The sequence below is a fragment of the Bombina bombina genome, chromosome 10 (assembly GCF_027579735.1).
Source record: "Bombina bombina isolate aBomBom1 chromosome 10, aBomBom1.pri, whole genome shotgun sequence".
In the NCBI taxonomy this organism is placed as follows: Eukaryota; Metazoa; Chordata; class Amphibia; order Anura; family Bombinatoridae; genus Bombina; species Bombina bombina.
This window is the reverse complement of record NC_069508.1, coordinates 196,355,839-196,378,681: the sequence shown is the minus strand read 5'-3', so window position 1 is coordinate 196,378,681 and position 22,843 is coordinate 196,355,839.

Sequence of the window (22,843 nt, the reverse complement as noted above, 5' to 3'; positions counted from 1 at the left end):
AGCTCAAGTAGCCTGGTCAGAAAATCACATTGTACATCACTCTAAAGACCACATTTGGATAGTGCATCATGTACACTCTCAACCCCCACACCATGGGGGATGACAGTGTACAACGATGCCACATCCCAAGTTGACAACAAAACATCTTGTAAATCATCATATTGTTGAATTTTAGATATAAAATCCAAGGTATCTTTAACATAGGATTTGCCAGAACTAACTAGAGGTGACAAAATCTTGTCTAGAAACTGGGATGTAGGACTTAATACTGAGCCTATGCCCGCCACAATAGGGTGGCCAGGAGGGTCAGTTAAGCTCTTGTAAATATAGCAACAACAACTAACATAGTAAATCCAGATGATACCAATGGTAAAATTAGGTTTAATGACCCAAAAAAATTGTATAAAAGTCGAAAGCAAATTTACACCACCTACACAGCATAGTGTTGCAACGTTTGCAAAATTGGCTAACAAGGAGGTAGACAGTCTATTAAGGAGAAATAGAAAGAGGAAATTAGTACAAGCCAGCAAAAAGGAACAAGACACAATTACTAAAATTAAAAATAATAAAGAGATCATAATAAAGGAGGCGGACAAGGGTGGGGCTGTGGTTTTACTCAATAAATCTGATTATGTTAAGGAGATAGAGAGATAACTTGATGATGCACAAGTGTATGAACCCTTAATGGGAGATCCCACCATTCAGATAGGTAAAGAGACTGAACACCTAACAGATCATGCAGTCAAAATGGGTATTATTTCAGCCAAATTCAAAGAATCTCTAATTGAAGCTCACCCAGTAAGACCAGTATTATATATAACACCTAAAATTCACAAAGATGAATATCACCCTCCAGGCCGCCCCATAGTGGCAGGGGTTAATTCTTTATTTTCCAAAATATCCATATTTTTAGATAAAGTACTTCAACCATACTTGCCTAACACATCCTCTTCATACATAAAAGACACAAATGATTTTTTGAACAAATTAAGGGACATAGGACATATTGGAGATAAGTGTATTTTGTATACACTAGACGTTACTAGTCTTTACACTTCTATCAAACACACTAGTGGAATTTCAGCAGTGAGGAATACATTAGAGATAGATAATAAATATAGCCAAGGGGAAATTAAAATTTTAATAGATTTATTATCACTTATTTTATATCAAAACTATTTTCTCTTTCAAGACAAGTTCTATCTGCAAAAACAAGGAACTGCAATGGGCTCCAACGTCGCTCCAACCTATGCCAATATATACATGTCTCATATAGAGGAAAGATTTGTATATCCACCTAATTTATTTTTACAACATGGCGCCGCCTGGTAGAGATTTATAGATGATATATTTGGCATATGGTTGGGCGACGTTGGAAGCCTATTGACATTTGTGGAACACCTTAATTCTTCTGTTACAGAAGAATTAAATTTACACTTAAAATGAATTAAATAGGTGTGGAATTCCTGTATACTTTTGTCTTTGTAGAAAAAGGTTTTCTCAAAAAAGACTTGTATACCAAACCTACAGACAAAAATAAAATATTGCAATTTGACAGCTTTCATCCAGACAACACATTGAGAGCTATACCGAAAAGACAATTTCTAAGAGTCAGTAGAATTGTATCAGATAGAGATGAATGTAACTTAAAGGGACAGTCAAGTATAAATTACACTTTCATTATTCAGATAGGACTTTTAATTTTAATTGACTTTCCAATTTACTTTTATCATCAACTTTGCTTTTTTCTCTTGGTATTCTTAGTTTAAACTAAACATAGGTAGGCTCATATGCTAATTTCTAAGCCTTTGAGTGCTGCCTCTTATCACATGCTTTGTAAATCTCTTTTCCTCACAAAGAGACAGAAAGTACACGTGGGCCATATAGATAACACTGTGTTCAGGCACAGAAAGTTATTTAAGATCTAGCACAACACAATACTAAATTTAAGACAATAGATAATAAACAGTAACAGTCATGTGATCAGGGGGCTGGAAGAAGGTTCCTAGATACAAGGTAATCACAGAGGTAAAAAGTACATTAATATTACTGTGTTGGTTATGCAAAACTGGGGAATGAGTAATATAGGGATTATCTATCTTTTAAAACAATAACAATTCTATGGTTGACTGTCCCTTTAAGAAGAAATGAAATGGCAGATAAATTTAAAAAGAGGGGTTACCCTGATAAATTGATTAAAGAAGAACTGGAACTTGTTAAGATGAATAAGCAAGAAGTTAAAAGGCAAAATAAAAAGAAAGAAGACAGAATGATATTTGTAACCCAATACAATACTTTAGGTCCCATAATATCACGCATCATAAATAAATATTGGTATATATTGAAAGATTGCAACCCCTGGGTTGAAGAATGTAAAAACATTCCAATGATAGCTTACAAGAGAAATAAAAAATTAAGAGATCATTTGGTGCGGGCTGACATAGGGAGTACAAAAAAGATACAACAAACTAAAATAGGATCTGATAATGTTGGTTGTTACCCATGTCTACATTGTAGTCACTGCAGCTCCATTATTAGTGGCAAACATTTTTTTCATCCAATAAATGGAACTAAATATCCAATTAAAAAACACTTAACATGTAGAAGCACATATGCTATATACATAATCAAATGTCTGTGTGCCAGAATTTATATTGGAGAAACAAGTAGGGAAGTCAGGACAAGAATTACAGAACACAAATCCAATATTAGGATGAACAATAGGGATGCCCCAGTTTCCTGTCACTTCCTCTCCATGGGTCACAATATAAGCCAACTACGATTTCAGTTAATAGATCAGATAGATAGACCTAGGAGAGGAGGTGACAGGGAACATATTTAAAAAAAGAAAGAAATGTTTTGGATCAACAAGTTAAATACTTTAGAGCCCAATGGTCTCAATAAAGATTTTGATTGATCCTTGTTTCTATAATAAATGAGATACCTGGAAAATTCAAATAATAGCTATATCTGTTGTGTTTAGATTTTGATATTATGGACATGTATAGGTTTGTTAATTTAAAATTTTTAATTATTATTTTAATATATGCATGTGAAATATACTATGAAAGGTAAAAACCAATGGCTAGATTTAGAGTTTGGCGTTAGCCGTCAAAAGCAGCGTTAAGGGGTCCTAACTCTGTTTTTGTCCGCCCGCTGGTATTTAGAGTCAGGCAGGAAAGGGTCTAACGCTCACTTCCCTACCGCAATTCCAGGCTACCACAGATGCCCTTACGCCAATTGTGTATCCTATCTTTTCAATGGGATCTGCCTAACGCTGGTATTTGGAGTCTTGGGAGAAGTGAGCGGTAGACCCTCTACCGACAAGACTCCTACCACCCAAAAAAGTCAGTAGTTAAGAGCTTTATGGGCTAACGCCAGAATATAAAGCTCTTAACTACTGTGCTACAAAGTACACTAACACCCATAAACTACCTATGTACCCCTAAACCGAGGCCCCCGCACATCGCATATTTATTTTACAGGCAACTTTGTATTTATTTTAACTAGGTACAACAGCTATTAAATATTAATATTAAATAGTTCATAACTATTTAATAGCTACCTAGTTAAAATGAATACAAAATTACATGTAAAATAAATCCTAACCTAAGTTACAATTAAACCTAACACTACACTATCATTACATTAATTAAATAAATTACCTACAATTACCTACAATTAAATACAATTAAATAAACTATTCTATAATACAAAAAAAACACTAAATTACAAAAAATAAAAAAGAATTACCAGCAGTTTAAACTAATTACACTTAATCTAAGCCCCCTAATAAAATAAAAAAGCCCCCCAAAATAAAAAATTCCCTACCCTATTCTAAAATACTAAAGTAATCAGCTCTTTTTACCTGCCCTTAAAAGGGCTTTTTGCGGGGCCTTGCCCCAAAGTAATCAGCTCTTTTGCCTGAAAATAAAAATATAATACCCCCCCAACATTACAACCCACCACCCACATACCCCTACTCTAACCCACCCAAACCCCCCTTAAAAAAACCTATCACTAACCCCCTGAAGATCTCCCTACCTTGAGTCGTCTTTACCCAGCCGAGCCGAATTCTTCATCCAAGCGGAGCAAGAAGATATCCTCCATCCGGCCGAAGTCTTGATCCAAGCGGCAAAGAAGAGGTCTTCCATCCGGGCGATGTCTTCTTCCAAGCGACATCTTCTATCTTCTTTCTTCCAGATCCATCTTCATCCCGCCGATGCGGAACATCCTTCTTCCACGACGAATGAAGGTTCCTTTAAGGGACGTCATCCAAGATGGCGTCCCTTCAATTCCGATTGGCTGATAGAATTCTATCAGCCAATCGGAATTAAGGTAGAAAAAATCTGATTGGCTGATGCAATCAGCCAATCAGATTGAAGTTCAATCCGATTGGCTGATCCAATCAGCCAATCGTATTGAACTCACATTCTATTGGCTGATCGGAACAGCCAATAGAATGCAAGTTCAATACGGTTGGCTGATTGGATCAGCCAATCGGATTGAACTTCAATCTGATTGGCTGATTGCATCAGCCAATCAGATTTTTTCTACCTTAATTCCGATTGGCTGATAGAATTCTATCAGCCAATCGGAATTGAAGGGACGCCATCTTGGATGACGTCCCTTAAAGGAACCTTCATTCGTCGTTAGTCCGTCAGGGAAGAAGGAAGTTCCGCGTAGGCGGGATGAAGATGGATCCGGAAGAAAGAAGATAGAAGATGCCGCTTGGAAGAAGACATCCCCCGGATGGAAGACCTCTTCTTTGCCGCTTGGATCAAGCCTTCACCCGGATGGAGGACCTCTTCTTTGCCGCTTGGATCAAGGCTTCTACCGGATGGAGGACATCTTCTTGCTCCGCTTGGATGAAGAATTCAGCTCGGCTGAGTGAAGACGACTCAAGGTAGGGAGATCTTCAGGGGGTTAGTGATAGGTTTTTTTAAATGGGGTTTGGGTGGGTTAGAGTAGGGGTATGTGGGTGGTGGGTTGTAATGTTGGGGGGTATTGTATTTTTATTTTCAGGCAAAAGAGCTGATTACTTTGGGGCAAGGCCCCGCAAAAAGCCCTTTTAAGGGCTGGTAAAAAGAGCTGATTACTTTAGTATTTTAGAATAGGGTAGGGAAATTTTTATTTTGGGGGGCTTTTTTATTTTATTTTATTAGGGGGCTTAGATTAGGTGTAATTAGTTTAAACTGCTTTTAATTCTTTTTTATTTTTTGTAATTTAGTGTTTGTTTGTTTTTTGCGTTATAGAATAGTTTATTTAATTGTATTTAATTTTAGGTAATTGTAGGTAATTTATTTAATTAATTTAATGATAGTTTAGTTTTAGTTTTAATTGTAACTTAGGTTAGGATTTATTTTACATGTAATTTTGTATTTATTTTAACTAGGTAGCTATTAAATAGTTATTAACTATTTAATAGCCTTTGTACCTAGTTAAAATAAATACAAAGTTGCCTGTAAAATAAATATAAATCCTAAAATAGCTACAATGTAATTATTAATTATATTGTAGCTATATTAGGGTTTATTTTATAGGTAAGTATTTAGTTTTAAATAGGAATAATTTAGTTAATTTTAGGAATATTATTTTGTTTAATATAAATTATATTTATGTTAGGGGGTGTTAGGGTTAGGGTTAGAGTTATGTTTAGGGGTTAATAACTTTATTATAGTAGCGGCAACGGTGCGGGCGGGAGATTAGGGGTTAATAATTGTAGGTAGGTGGCGGCGATGTTAGGGAGGGCAGATTAGGGGTTAATACTATTTATTCTAGTGTTTGCAAGGCGGGAGTGCGGCGGTTTAGGGGTTAATACATTTATTATAGTGGCGGCGAGGTCCGGTCGGCAGATTAGGGGTTAATAAGTGTAGGTAAGGTAGCGGCGACATTGGGGGGGGCAGATTAGGGGTTAATAAATATAATATAGGGGTCGGCGGTGTTAGGGGCAGCAGATTCGGGGTTCATAGGGATAATGTAGGTTGCGGCGGTGTCCGGAGCGGCAGATTAGGGGTTAATAATAATATGCAGGGGTCAGCGATAGCGGGGGCGGCAGATTAGGGGTTAATAAGTGTAAGTTTAGGGGTGTTTAGACTCGGGGTTCATGTTAGGGTGTTAGGTGCAGACTTAGAAAGTGTTTCCCCATAGGAAACAATGGGGCTGTGTTAGGAGCTGAACGCTGCTTTTTTGCAGGTGTTAGGTTTTTTTTCAGACAGCTCAGCCCCATTGTTTCATATGGGGATATCGTGCACAAGCACGTTTTCCCAGCTTACCGCTACCGTAAGCAACGCTGGTATTGAGAGTTGAAGTGGAGCTAAGTTAGGCTCAACGCACCCTTTTTTGACAAAATTCTAAATCTAGCCGCAAGAAATAAACCTCTTTTCTTAGTTATACTATACACATGTAATTTTAACTAATGGCCACAAGATGGCAATATTGTATAGATTGACTGTTTTTGTCAGGTATAAAAGGCACACCTGTACACAGACAAATTAGACATGACTAAGAACCAGTGTGTGGTTTGAAACGTTGTCGTTTGCTTTATGGACCCTGTGATAAAGAAATAAAGGTCTTTTAAATTTAACCTGGAGGCTGGAAATCCATTTATTGCAGATAAGAGGTCACCCCTCCAAACAAAAATCAGATTGTCGATACAACGGCCATAAAACACCAGGTTCGCCCCATATATGGGGTCATGAACATAATGTTGTTCAAAATGCCCCATAAATAAATTGGCATAACTTGGGGCAAACCTGGTGCCCATGGCCGTTCCCTTAATCTGTAGATAAAATTCATGCTGAAACATGAAATAATTATGTCTCAGAATAAAGGAAATTAATGACAACAAAAAGTCACATTGATTCGAGGGTAAAAACTGATCTTGTTCAAGATAGAAGGATATGGCTTGAAGACCCATATCGTGAGGTATATTTGAATAGAGAGCCTGAATGTCACAGGTGATCTACAATAGGTCAGCAGTAACATCCAGACACTCCAATTTTTTAATCAGATCCGAGGAATCACGGATATAAGATTGAAGCCCTAGAACATATCTTTGCAAAAAACTATCAACATATGAAGATACATTATCGGTGAGACTACCTATACCGGCTATGATAGGATGGCCCGGAGGATGACTAGGATTTTTTGCAGGTGTTAGACTTTATCTCAGCCGGCTCTCCCCATTGATGTCTATGGGGAAATTGTGCACAAGCACATATAACCAGCTCACCGCTCACTTAAGCAGCGCTGGTATTGGAGTGCGGTATGGAGCACAAGTTTGCTCTATGCTCACTTCTTGCCAGTTAACGCAGGGTTGATACAAACCCGTAATACCAGCGCTGTAGGGAAGTAATCAGTGAGAATAAACTGCAAGTTAGCACCGCACCCCTGTTACCGCAAAACTCGTAATCTAGGCGATATTTTTTTATGACAAACTTCAGTTAGTTTTATTTTCGTTTCCACTGCATCATGTGACAGCAATCAGCTAATCACAAAATACATGCACATATATTGCAAATCTTGCACATGTTTATTACTAGCTGGTGCCTCAGAATGTGTGTATATAAAAATATTGTGCATATTTAGATAATGCATGTGAATTGAATAGTTGTTTAAAATTATGTGCTCTATCTGAATCGTGAAAGTTTAATTTTGACTTGAGTGGACATTTAACTTGTATTTGAATGCAGATGGATTTGCTTTGATCCATAGGGGCCGATTTATAAAAAATGCGGACAGATGTGATCCGCTGTAGCCATCATGTCCACCACACATCGATAAATACTGACAGCATACGCTGTCGGCATTTATCATTGCACAAGCAGTTCTGGTGAACTGCTTGTGCAATGCCGCCCCTAGCCACTAGCAGGGAGTGTCAATCAACCCGATCTTAAGACCGCTGATTCTTAACACCTGTTTCCGGCGAGCCTGAAGACATTGCCGGAAATCAACCCGATCGAGTATGACACCCCCCTGCTGGCGGCCAATAGTCTCTATTTACTCAAGCAAATCAAGCACAGATCTATTTCATTCAACCTAACTGAATATGTTTGTGAAAATCTCTACTCTGAGTATCTGCACTGGTGTAAATCTAAGACCAAATCATTTACCTCATTTGTAACTGGGGAGAGATTTGACATAAAATTATGTATAAATTGCATGACAACACAGGTAATATATATGATAAGGTATATACAGTCTCTAATTTTTCTATCACTGTTGGCGGCACCACTATCTCCCCATCACCCCAAGTCCGCTGCCTCAGAGTCACGCTTGACTCAAATCTGTCCTTCATTCCCCACATCCAACTGCTTTCTTCATCCTACCACAACCACCTACGCAATATCTCCAAAATTCGTCCGTTTCTGAGTGCTGAAACTACCAAACAGCTCATCCACTCCCTGGTAATTTCCCGACTTGACTACTGTAACAACTTACTAACTGTCCTCTCTCTCTCTCCCGCCTCTCTTCCCTCCAATCCATCCTAAATGCATCTGCCAGGCCAATCCACCTCTCTCGATGCTCTGTTTCTGCTGCACCTCTCTGTGAGTCCCTTCACTGGCTCCCCATTCACAACAGAGTTAAATTCAAAATTCTCACCCTGACCTACAAAGCCCTCACCAATGCTGCCCCACCCTACCTGTCCTCACTCATTAACAAATATACTCCTGCCCGTCCCCTAAGATCCAACAATGACCTGCTTCTTGCGTCCGCTACCATCATCTCCTCTCATTCTAGACTACAGGACTTCTCTCGTGCAGCACCAACCCTCTGGAACGCACTTCCTTGAGATGTCAGACTTGCCCCTAACCTCTCCTCCTTTAAACGTTCCCTAAAGACCTTTCTGTTCAGGGAAGCTTATCACCCAACTTATCAACAAAATAACTTCACTTAACTAACAGTTGCCCTCTATCTCCTCGCTAATATCATTCTCACCTCTGCAGTCCCCACCTCCTGTTTCCAATCCTCCTACCCGTCTAGATTGTAAGTTCCCACGGGAATAGGGCCCTCAATTCCCCCTGTATTTGTCTGTAAAATTTTGTGTCTTATCGTATTTTTTCTCCACTGTACTGTTATCCTTGTACCCATGGGCAGCGCTGCGGAATCTGTCGACGCTTTATAAATAAAGAATAATAATACAATAATAATAATAATAATATTCAAACAGTAGTGTTAAGAGTGAAAAATATTATGTCAAACTTCTCTTGAACTGCTCCTGTAAATAGCAGTACAAAGTAATAATAAATCAGAAAGTAAGAGAAGCGCTAATTAAGCTTAAAACAAGATTTTTATTAATATTTTACAAAAAACATACATACATTTTAACAGATCTCTGTATAATTTCAAAGCTGCCTAAGTGCGCACTTGTAAAAATATTATTAAAATAAATAATTAAAATACAAAATACTTTAAAAACCTCTCACATTCGGTAGTTGATATATATTGAACACAACTTGGTATGCTCTTATAATTACGGTTAGTAACAATCTAATCAAAAAAGAGGGGGCGCTCGTCTATAGCTATTGATAACAATAAAAATACCATATATATATATATATATATATATATATAGTTATGAGTACAGTCAAAAGTCCCAACAGATATGTAAAAAAGGTAATTCTGGAAACAGGTTCAAGTCCACAATGTGGGGTAATTCTTCTTCTAGACCAGATGATGGCAGCCTCCTCCTCACCAGTAGGTTCAGATATACTATGAGAAAAACAAAGCATAGGGGCGTATCAAGGATTAGGTATAATTCCCACTGGCTTTCACTATTTGATTATTAGGATACATTTAGGTATAACAATTGCAATCCATTTAAGCATAGCCTTCACAACACAATCACGACTATGTTAGTTATAATTTATATTTAATTTAATATTTTTATGTACACACATTCATCGCGTACCACAAGTACATATAGATTTCACATTTACAATTCACTTCCCTTTTAGACCTGTTACATTTAAGGTGTTGTTAAATTTAAAGCCTCTGTTATATATCTTGGATCACAATGGATGATTCGTGGCAAACTTATATTTGTGGCCACATGCTATATTGGGGTATATTTTGATATCCTTTTTTGGTGAGCACAAACACCCGACCATTCTAGTCTATTAGTTGATGAATGTATCTATAGCATGATTGCACCGCAATCATGTCAAGATGAGTTACAGAAAGCATCAACCCTCTGTTAGGGGATTTTTAGAGACATCGGAGAGAATTCAGTGGAACAGTGGTTATTATTGTTCTTTTTCTGCTTGAGTATGTGGGAGTATGTGGGAGTGTTAGAAGACTGTTTGAAACATTTGTAGCACTGAGCGGATATCGTTGAGGTATAGCATATAGTTATGATCGGATGTTTAGGTTAACCCCTAATGATGTGGAGAACATTTGGGCTGATTTATATGTAGCGTAGATTTAATGTTGTCTTGAAATCTTTGGAGAGATTCAGTTGGTTAGGAAGCAATGTGTCTGTGGATTCACATAGAGAGTGGGCGGATGCTAGAGTCTTGCTAATAGTCAGATCGAGCTTGCTGTAGTAGGGAACGTCACACCCCCAATTCAATAGGCTAAAGCTTTATTTTAGACCTATCAGTATAGAGTATAGGAACCAATCAGTACATTGTATGTGTAAAAACATGGCCACACAATGTAATGGATACGATCAAACTGGATAACTTGTAAATAGTTATAACAACAGAAGCGATAATCCAAGATAACTCTAGAGAACTAAATACATATGGCAACCTAAATAAATCATATGGTATAGAAGCCTTATCGATGTTAAACATAGGACCGCATTTATTTATTTAAGAGCTGCAGTTGTCAGCTGCGTGTGAGTGATTCAAATTTAAATTTGTTAACTCTTTCCATTCACACACATGTATAGGGAGTATAGCCAATGGGGCTAACATTATCCATTACGTATCTAAAAAAGAGGGATACAATAAATGAAGTCTGATATTGACAACGAACCATGTGTATTGCAACAAAAACTTTTTATTAATGCATTTATTAATACATTGTATATGTGTATTATTTGATGTATATATGAATTGATGTGTTATATTTTTACATTATTTAATATAATATGTATATGAATTGATGGTCATTTATATTTTTGAGATAATGTTATTTAGTGTGCAGAGTGTCACGTGTACACATGTATTTGATGTTACTATAGAAAGTATACAATTTTGACACTCTTGTAACTAACACTGAAACAACCAGGTGTTATTGATACTAATTAGGGAACACGCCCCTCTTGTAGGAAGGCTATTGCTTGTTAGTTGGTATTAGGCAGTAGACATATAAAGCAGGGTAGAAACAAGGTGAATATTATGCCTGAGGAAACGGCTTATAGCCAAGAAACGCGTTGCATTTTTAGGGGGCTAGATTGCACACCCCCTATCCACTGATTTGTACATATATTTTAATCTGTTTTTATAGAAATAAATAGTACTTTTTAAACAGTTTTGTGAGTGGTTATAGAGCCTAATCAACAAGACTTTGCTTTACCTGGATACTACACACTGAGGAAAAGTTCCCTAGCAGTGAGCTGACACACCATATTAAAATCTGCCAGCCTGTTCCTACTAGCACATTGGTGTGCTCATCCAGCATGTGAGTACCCATTTTTGTGTAAAGTGAATATTAACTATAAACTGAGTGATCTGAACAATTGGTGCTTGTTCTTGAGCTTCATTTTTTTTTCACTGCATTAGACGACTGATTCCCTTGTGGGTGAGCTGCCACACCTGTTAAATCTGTAGCCTGTCCCTACAAGCACATAGGTGTGCTTTATAGCCATGTGAGTACCTATTTGGCTCAAAACATTCTGTGGTCCTGTTTAAATTTGATGATACCACATGTGGTGCCCCTTTGTTTTGTTTTTCTCATAATTATGGCTAGTGATTACGTTAAACTTAACTTTCCTATAGGATCTTAAGTAGCAATATGCTCAAAACAAATGGATACACTTAAAAGGGTACAATTTATATTGTTGTATCAACACTATAAAAATTCCCTGTTCGTATTTGCTGTCTTTATTAGGATAACATAAAAAAAATTAACTTATCATGATTTATCCAAGTTGTTGCACCTTACGAAGATATTGTACGGTCAATTGACTTCTTTTGAACCAATAGGACGCCACTTACTCATTACTGTTAGATTCAAATTGTAACAGTTGTTGTGGCTCCTAATTAGGCAAACTAACAAGCACAATATAGCGTGAATATTTGGAGTGTCTGTAGACTGCTTTGTGGGTGGTGAAAAAAAGTACATTGATGTTCTGTACTTTAGCTGTTGTTAGCCTTGTATACTGCAAATACCAAGCCATCTTTTGGATCCAAACCTTACAATTTCCTTTTTTGTTTCCTCACCGGAGGAAGCAGGGTTATCAAATTCTTCTGTTATGCAGTTACCCCTTCTCCTGGGGTTATTTTCCTCACCGGAGGAAATCGGATTGCAGGATTCTTTTATTATGCAGTGACCCCTTCTCCTGGGGTTATTTTCCTCACCAGAGGAAGTCGGATTACAGGATTTTTCTGTTTATGCCGTGACCACTTCTCCTGGGGTAGTCTCTTCTTATGTATCCACTTCTTTAATGGATATACAGAAACTGGGTTATTAAGAGAAGGCAGAAAGTTCTATTCTTCAAAAAACCTTTTCACCTTTGTTATTCACTCCATTTAACCCCAGCTCTGTTCCTCGAAGTTCTTGTAATCTGCTCACAGCATCATCAACGCGTTTCAGTTTATAGAAAGCCTTTCTCAAGATGTTGTTGGGAGTTATTCCACACCTATTTATAATCCAGATCTAGTTAACTTCAGTGTGGGTTACTTAAAGGGATATTCCTTCTTAACCCCTTAACGACTGACGACGTGCAGGGTACGTCCTCTAAAAAATGTCAGTTAACGACCAAGGACGTACCCTGCACGTCCTCAGTCTGGAAAGCAGCTGGAAGCGATCCTGCTCGCTTCCAGCTGCTTTCCGGTTATTGCAGTGATGCCTCGACATCGAGGCATCCTGCAATAACACTTTCTGGCCATCCGATGCAGAGAGAGCCACTCTGTGGCCCTCTCTGCACCGGACATCGATGGCCGGTATCGTTGGTGGGTGGGAGCCGACTTGGGAGGCGGGTGGGCGGCCATCGGTGATCTCTGTAAGGTTGAGGGGGGCGGGATTGGGGGCGGAGCTTTCAGGGCGTGCACGGGGGGTGGCGGGTGGGCGCATGCACGGGGGGGGAGCGGGTGGGAATCGTTACACTACAGAAAAAGTTAGGAGTAAAAGTGTAATAAAAAATTAAATAAACATTTTTTTAAAAAAGCATCTAAGCGATCTGGAAGGGTGGGGGGTTGGTATTGGGGGGGGGAAGCTACACTACAGAAAAGGGACATTTTTTTTTAATAAAAAAACATATTTTCACTAAAATGGGTACTGGCAGACAGCTGCCAGTACCCAAGATGGCGCACATTAAGTCAGAGGGGGAGGGTTAGAGAGTTGTTGGGTGGGGGGTCAGTGAGGTTGGGGGCTAAGGGGGATCCTACACAGAAGCATATGTAAATATGCTAAAAAATGCACAAAAAAGCCCAAATTTTCCTTTTATTTTAGTACTGGCAGAGTTTCTGCCAGTACTTAAGATGGCGGGGACATTTGTGGGGTAGGGGAGGGAAGAGAGATGTTTGGGAGGGATCAGGGGGTCTGATGTTTCAGGTGGGAGGCTGATCTCTACACTAAAGCTAAAATTAACCCTGCAAGCTCCCTACAAGCTACCTAATTAACCCCTTCACTGCTAGCCATAATACACGTGTGATGCGCAGCGCCATTTAGCAGCATTCTAATTACCAAAAAGCAACGCCAAAGTCATATATGTCTGCTATTTCTAAACAAAGGGGATCCCAGAGAAGCATTTACAACCATTTGTGCCATAATTGCACAAGCTGTTTGTAAATGATTTCAGTGAGAAACCTAAAATTGTGAAAAACGTAACGTTTTTTTTAATTTGATCGCATTTGGCGGTGAAATGGTGGCATGAAATATACCAAAATGGGCCTAGATCAATACTTGGGGTTGTCTACTACACTACACTAAAGCTAAAAATACCCCAAAAAGCTCCTTACATGCTCCCTAATTAACCCCTTCACTGCTGGGCATAATACACGTGTGGTGCGCAGTGGCATTTAGCGGCCTTCTAATTACCAAAAAGCAATGCCAAAGCCATATACGTCTGCTATTTCTGAACAAAGGGGATCCCAGAGAAGAATTTACAACCATTTATGCCATAATTGCACAAGCAGTTTGTAAATAATTTCAGTGAGAAACTGAAAGTTTGTGAAAAAATTTGTGAAAAAGTTAACGATTTTTTGTATTTGATCGCATTTGGCGGTGAAATGGTGGCATGAAATATACCAAAATGGGCCTAGATCAATACTTTGGGATGTCTTCTAAAAAAATATATATATATATATATATATGTCAATGGATATTCAGGGATTCCTGAAAGATATCAGTGTCCCAATGTAACTAGCGCTAATTTTGAAAAAAAAAAATGGTTTGAAAATAGCAAAGTGCTACTTGTATTTATGGCCCTATAAGTTACAAAAAAAAAGCAAAGAACATGTTAACATTTGGTATTTCTAAACTCAGGACAAAATTTAGAAACTATTTAGCATGGGTGTTTTTTGGTGGTTGTAGATATGTAACAGATTTTGGGGTTCAAAGTTAGAAAAAGTGTGTTTTTTTCCATTTTTCCTCATATTTTATAATTTTTTTTATAGTAAATGATAAGATATGATGAAAATAATGGTATTTTTAGAAAGTCCATTTAATGGCGAGAAAAACGGTATATAATATGTGTGGGTACAGTAAATGAGTAAGAGGAAAATTTCAGCTAAACACAAACACCGCAGAAATGTAAAAATAGCCTTGGTCCCAAACGGACAGAAAATGGAAAAGTGCTCTGGTCACTAAGGGGTTAAAGGGATATATTTTCCACTGATACATTAAAGTATATTATACATTCTCATAGCGATCTTATATAAAAAATTAAGTAATTACATTGTTCTGCATTTTCACAATCAATATAGGTTTCTTATTTTAACTGGTTGACTATATATCTTTCAATTTAACTCCATTTGAGAAAAACTAATAACAATAACTATTTGACCAGTTTTGTTATCTATTAGATTTCATACTTAATTCAAACATTAATTTTAACTACTTTTTTCTACTTCTACTTATGTTGTGTAAATACCATTTATCATAAACGGTCCTTTATTTTCTGTTAATGAAGGGGTTAAGGTCTAATTCTGCATTCAAGCCTTGGGGATGCATGGTTTTAACATTATATATTAGTTCTGCTTTGTAGTACAATAATTCTTGTTCATAATTCCCATCTCTACAATTTTTCTTAATCTGTTTAATACCCCAATATTTTAGGTCTTTGCATTTTTGTTGTGTTTATCTTTAAAATGTTTAGAGAGCAGATGTCCCTCAAAGCCCTTTTTTATATTGTTAAGGTGTTCACATATTTGATCTTTTAGGGGTCTGCTCGTTTGTCCTAAATACTGTTTGAAACATGAACATTGGATAAGGTAAATGACTCATTTATCTCTGCACCTAATAGTCTGTTTGATCTTGAATTCTTTTTGGGTAGGAAGAAGGAATATCCCTTTATGTAACCCACAGGAAGTTAACTAGATCTGGATTATAAATAGGTGTGGAATAACTCCCAACAACATCTTGAGAAAGGCTTTCTATAAACTGAAACGTGTTGATGATGTTGTGAGCAGATTACAAGAACTTCGAGGAACAGAGCTGAGGTTAAATGGAGTGAATAACAAAGGTGAAAAGGTTTTTTGAAGAATATAACTTTCTTCCTTCTCTTAATAACCCAGTTTCTGTATATCCATTAACGAAGTGGATAAGTAAGAAGTGTCTACCCCAGGAGAAGTGGTCACGGCATAAACAGAAAAATCCTGTAATCCGACTTCCTCCGGTGAGGAAAATAACCCCAGGAGAAGGGGTCACTGCATAATAAAAGAATCCCACAATCCGACTTCTTCCATTGAGGAAAATAACCCCAGGAGAAGGGGTAACTGCATAACAGAAGAATTTGATAACCCTGCTTCCTCCGGTGAGGAAACGAAAGAGGAAATTGTAAGGTTTGGATCCAAAAGACAGCTTGGTATTTGCAGTATACAAGGCTAACAACAGCTAAAGTACAGAAGATCAATGTACTTTTTTTCACCACCCACAAAGTAGTCTATGGACACTCCAAATATTCACGCTATATTGTGCTTGTTTGTTTGCCTAATTAGGAGCCACAACAACCGTTACATTTTGAATCTAACAGTAATGAGTAAGTGGCGTCCTATTGGTTCAAAAGAGGTCAATTGACCGTACAATATCTTCGTAAGGAGCAACAACTTGGATAAATCATAAGTTAATTTTTTGTATGTTTTCCTAATAAAGACAGCAAATAAGAACAGTGTATTTTTATAGTGTTGATACAACACTATAAATTGTACTTTTTTAACTGTATCCATGTGTTTTTGAGCATATTGCTACTGAAGAGCATATAGGAAAGTTAAGTTTAACGTAATCACTAGCCGTAATTTTAAGAGCATACCAAGTTGTGTTTAGTATATATCAACTACCGAATGTTAGAGGTTTTTAAAGTATTTTGTATTTTAATTATTAATTTTAATAATATTTTTACAAGTGCGCACTTAGGCAGCTTTGAAATTATACAAAGATCTGTTAAAATGTATATGTTTTTTGTAAAATATAAATAAAAATCTTGTCTTAAGCTTAATTAGCGCTTCTCTTACTTTCTGATTTAATATACATGATAAGGTGTGAAACATGTGGGGTCCAATATATCGGACTCACGTTCAGGGACATAAAAACTAGAATCCGGGAACACTTTTCCACCATTGGCCAGGGGAGAGCATCTACCTCCCTCGTACGCCACTTTGTGGAAAACCACAAGGGTGAGTTAAAAACTTTCAAGTGGTATGCTATTGAGAGGTTAAACAGACCCAAAAGAGGGGGGGATAATGACAAACTCCGGGCCAAAAGAGAGGCTTTCTGGATGTTCAGACTGAGGACCAGGGTATCGGATGGTCTCAACTCTAGATGTGATCTTATTAACTATTGGAAGTAAGAGGTTTGGAGATATTCGGTGCCCTGATCCCTGTCTGAACATATCAACTATTTTGAAATGTTGTAAATATTTGTAACTTTATACACAGGATACAATTATGTGTCTGGTGTACTGAACATATATAGTTGTACATTTGCTCATTTGCAATTTAATACATATTGCATTCTCAGGCCATTCTGTGTGTGTTACATGTAGGACTATCAGAAGCTGAATTCAATAATATGTTGCATAGTAATGTTATTTAATTAAGTGTAACATATTAGTGTTTAATCTCTAATACCACGTTATATGATTCAAGTAATATACCTAGTCTCAGGAAACAATAGAGCAGGTGTTAGATGGTGATGCGCTCTCCTTCTTAACCAATAGTATTGTTTTAAAAGGTATTTAAACTGAGAAGTGTGCACAAGCCAGGCTATGATTACAGCGGAATGCCGAAACGCGTAAGCCAGTTGTGCTGTGCATAATCATCTTTGAATGATTGGCTGCTGTCTACCAACTTTTAATGAAAAATTAATGCTAAGTTTTACTTATGAGCGTAGTATTCTTCTTCTATTAATCTGTGTAAATCCTGCTGAGACTCAAAAACTGATGGCCAAACTCTAAGCTTTGATTTCTATGAGTTCTCTTAACAATGTCCCTCTTTAACGCAATATAGAAGACAAAATTAAACTTCCTCCATGATCCAGTAACAGTATATAAAAATCTAAGCTATTTTTTGCTATCAAATTTACCTTTCTCTTTGTATTCCTACTTAAGTTTACTCCTTTCCAGGAGAACATACTAATACAGGCCACATTTATTAAACTGCAACATGCACAGCTCGCATTTATCAGTGCACAAGCATTTGCTTGTTCAGCCCCTCCCCCCACTCACAAACAATTGGTTGCAGGGTTTATCAGTCATACCAGACAATTCAATTGGAGATGATCTGTCTGCCACCTCTGCCAGGCTCTGAAGCTGTATTTCTAGTTTCATAAATGCCAGCTTATAGGTTTAACATTATTACGTGCACTACTAGCATGAAGCTATGCACGACATTTGCTCTCCTGGGAAGGAACTACCTTGTAACAAAGAGAAAGAGATACATTTGATAACAATTAGACTTGTGAAGCCCACAAAAATTTGGTTTGTATGAATCGTTCGTAACTAATATTCAGGAAAATTTGTTTCTCCATATATTCGTCAGCTGCACTATTCTGTATTCATTCTGCTTTAAACAAATACTGAATATTTGTTAAACATTTGCATTTGTTTTCATAAAGCAAATGTAAATATTCCTAAACTACAGGTGTCAGTAGCTTAGTCACCTTCAGAACTGCACTAACCCGCTCTTCTTCTTCACAGAGACCCGTCTGAGCTAATAGGAGGCTTAGCGTGGTGGCTCCCAGCACCTGCACTAAAAGACCTTTTCCTTTAGTTCAGGCCCTGGGAGCAGGCACATTAAGTCTCCTATTAGCTCAGCTGGGTCTCTGTGAAGAAGAGGAGCGGGTTAGCGCAGCTCCCCAGCATGCAAAAGGTCGGTATTAACCCCTTAAAGATAATTTAAACAAATAATTACTGACAAATTTCATCATTTTTTTTTTTTTTCTTTAAATTTCATTGAGTATTCATTCTGATATTCGGTTTGTTAAAACAAAATGAATATCAGATTTTTGTTATGAATTTGCATTCATAACAAAACAAATGCCTATCTCTAGTAACAAAGTTGGAGCTTTTGTTTTAATCACATGCTCTATCTGAATTATGAAAGTTTATTTTTGACTTCCAATCTTTCCTAGGTATCAGCAGAGCTGCTTTCAACACCTGTTTTTCCTTTGTATTAAATACTGCACAGATAACTTTAACCACTTAACAACCATAATGTACCCTGTATCTTGCTGGTCATTAAGGGATTGTCTGGATATAATAGTGCAGCTCTTGCCACAAGTAAGGCAGCACTATTAGAGCCTCCCTCCATCCTGCAGGCTTGCTAAAATAGCACAGTCTCACCACCAAAGGTCACCCCCAAAGAAAGACCAACGACATACAGGGTATATCTCTGGTCATTAAGGGGTTAATGTAATTGTGTTTAGCAATGAGAGCTGCAGCCTCACTAAATATAAGGAGTTGCTAATCTTATATTTTACTACTGTGGACACCACAGCACCAACCCATTGAAATCTGTAATTTTTAATAAAATAATGGCTCCAGAAGAGGAAAATCACAAATGTATAATATGGTATGTTATGGTATGTTATGGTATGTTATAGTATGTTATGGTATGTTATGGTATGTTATGGTATGCCATGGTATGTTATGGTATATTATGGTATGTTATGGTAAGTTATGGTATATTATGGTATGTTATGGTATATTATGGTATGTTATGGTATGTTATGGTATGTTATGGTATGTCATGGTATGTTATGGTATATTCTGGTATGTTATGGTATGTTATGGTATGTTATGGTATATTATGGTATGTTATGGTAAGTTATGGTATATTATGGTATGTTATGGTATATTATGGTATGTTATGGTATGTTATGGTATGTTATGGTATGTCATGGTATTGTATGGTATATTATGGTATGTTATGGTATGTTATGGTATGTTATGGTATATTATGGTATGTTATGGTATGTTATGGTATATTATGGTATGTTATGGTATGTTTTGGTATGTTATGGTATATTATGGTATGTTATGGTATGTCATGGTATGTTATGGTATATTATGGTATGTTATGGTATGTTATGGTATATTATGGTATGTTATGGTATGTTATGGTATATTATGGTATGTTATGGTATGTTATCGTATTTTATGGTATATTATGGTATGTTATGGTATGTTATGGTATATTATGGTATGTTATGGTATGTTAACCTGATGAGAGGGAAAACTGATCATGTGATCTCAAGTCTGAAGATTTAAGGTAAGGTTGATTTTGTTTTCTTATAGGATATATATATATATATATATATATATATATATATATATATATATATATATATATATATATATATATATACCCTAAAAAGGATTATACAGTGATATATAAGATAGGGGCGCTATCTAGATATAATAATAATAACAAGATTATAGATGGTTTCACAGTTCTTAATACATATATTTCCTAAACGTAATATCACTTAGGCATAAACATACATGTATGTAAAAATAACTTGAAGCATACAAACTGTGAATCAGAATGTCCAAATAGACAAAAAATAAAGTCCAAATAAAGTCCAAAATTTTCCCCTAAAGTTATAGAGGTGTAAGGTAGCTCTCCTCGATGTATAAGGCCATCCACAATGAGTTAATCTATAAAGAAATAGAGAAGGCGCCACATAGCATAATTCCGTATAGTATATCAGAATATAAATTGTAGCTCAGATGCACTCACGTGTATAAAAGCACCAAGATGTGGTGCTGGCTAGGCAAACCGGAACCTCAGAGTTGTCCGGTAAACTCTCCTCTTAGGCAAAGACTCCCAGAAGCCGAAAATGGTATTCACCAAGAAGGCTATGTAATCAGGAAGGCACTATTCAGCCTCCAACGGTTATAAAAAGTGACTTCAATTGAGGGTATCCAAAGAGAAACAAAGTAGCAAATTGTATATATTAAAAGTGTTTATTACAACACATTAAAAACACAGCAACGCGTTTCTCAGTATCATGTACTGATGTACATGTACTGATGAAACAGTACATGATACTGAGAAACGCGTTGCTGTGTTTTTAATGTGTTGTAATAAACACTTTTAATATATACAATTTGCTACTTTGTTTCTCTTTGGATACCCTCAAGTGAAGTCACTTTTTATAACCGTTGGAGGCTGAATAGTGCCTTCCTGTTTTCTTATAGGGTTTATGCCCAGAAAATGTGTCATCTAGAGATTCAAGTCTTTGGTTCCTGTTTTAAATCTTATTAAAAATTAAATATCTGTATCCTAAATAACAATAGAACATAGAAACAGGTCTAAGCCATACAACTTGTGGTAAATGTGTGCACATGCAGCAAATGAACAGACACTCTCTATGTTGCCTGCCCAGTAATAGCTGAAATAATTATTAGAACTAGTTTTGCACTTGTGAACATTTAAAATTTGTCTTTGATGTATTTTTACCCTCAAACGTAAATGCTGTAATCCTAGTCTACACCTCACCAGGTAACGTGTGACCAAGGCAAATGTTAAATGCACCAACATCATTAATGTAACAGCAACAGCAGTAGCAGACACCATAGTTTCTATGACCAACCTATAACATTGTAGACACTCAGCCCTGGTATGTTCCTTAGGATGATATGGTTCTGTCATCTGTTAACACAATGAATCCATTCTGTAAATCTATATCCTTTCTCCTTTTGTCCGATCACCATTCTTCCAGCTCTTTGACATAGTGGCTGAATACACAAAATATAATGGGCTAGATTTATTAGGCTGCTGAGGGGCCAAGGGGCCTCATAGAGAACTCATGTTTGAACTTTATTGAGGCCCATCTAACCTACCTTTTCTAGCTAACTGTAAGTAGGCATTCCAGCCATTAACATCTATAGTTGTGTTAAACGGTTCAATACATAATATCTCACACATCAAACACGATCTGCTAGCAATACAGAATAACAATAATTACAAAAGCAATACTGTTGCATGTCTGTTTTGTTATGAGAAAGTAACGTCAATAGATAGAATTTAACCTCAGCAAATTTGCAGAAGGGAATAAGGGGATTGATCATGAGCGTTCCAAGGTGTTCTTGAGATATGGGGCCCTATTTATCAAATCCCGGATGAACAAGGTTAGCTTCTGTGAACCTGTCTGCATGAAATTGCTTGTGCAATGTCGCCCCCTACTCACACAAGCCCAAAGGAGTGTGAGTAGGGGCTGTCAATCACCCCAGGTGAACGTGTCCTGGGGTTTTTAATCCGTCAACTAAGAGCTGGCGCAAAGGTTCAAAAGCAGCGGTCTAATTACTGCTGCTTCTTAACTATTGGCTGCAGGCTCACTCATGCAACAAAGAGCCTCCGTACGCAGCTTAATAAATAGAGCCCTTTGTTGGGATTTGCAACAGTAACTGCAATCACAGAATTTTGCGAAGATTAACCCACGTGAAGTATCTCGCGACTATATAAACACTGATGAGGTTGTCTTATTTTTGTGCATGGTAGACTGGGCTGTTTTATAGGTTCTTTATTTCTGTTTATTTCTGTTTTATAGGTTTGTAAAAAAATCTTGGTGATACCGGTAACCTTGACAGTAGAACTCATCTTATGTTGCTGGGAAATTAATGGTTGAGAGTTGATTTCAATGTTGCTGATCGCACAAGTTAACAAGGGGCAATTACAAATCGCTTTAAATTCCATGATTCTCGCAGGCAGCAAAGGTGTGGCAAGTTTCTTCAGCACTAAATTAATTTCAGTAACAAGTTACCTTGTATTTAAGTCAAGGTATTCAATGCTGTTGGGGTTTATTTGTTGCTGCATTTGTTTGAGGTTTGATCTTATTCAATGAAGTAGCTGTCATTAGCAAATGTAATTTTTTCTCTGTAAATAAAGGATGACAATGTTGGTTTTGTCCACTTCTGTTTGGTGTTGAAATCATTGTCTTGAGTTTCATGTACAACTTTCCATCCTAAATTATATGCATGATTTACACCCAATAGTTTGTACTTTAAGTC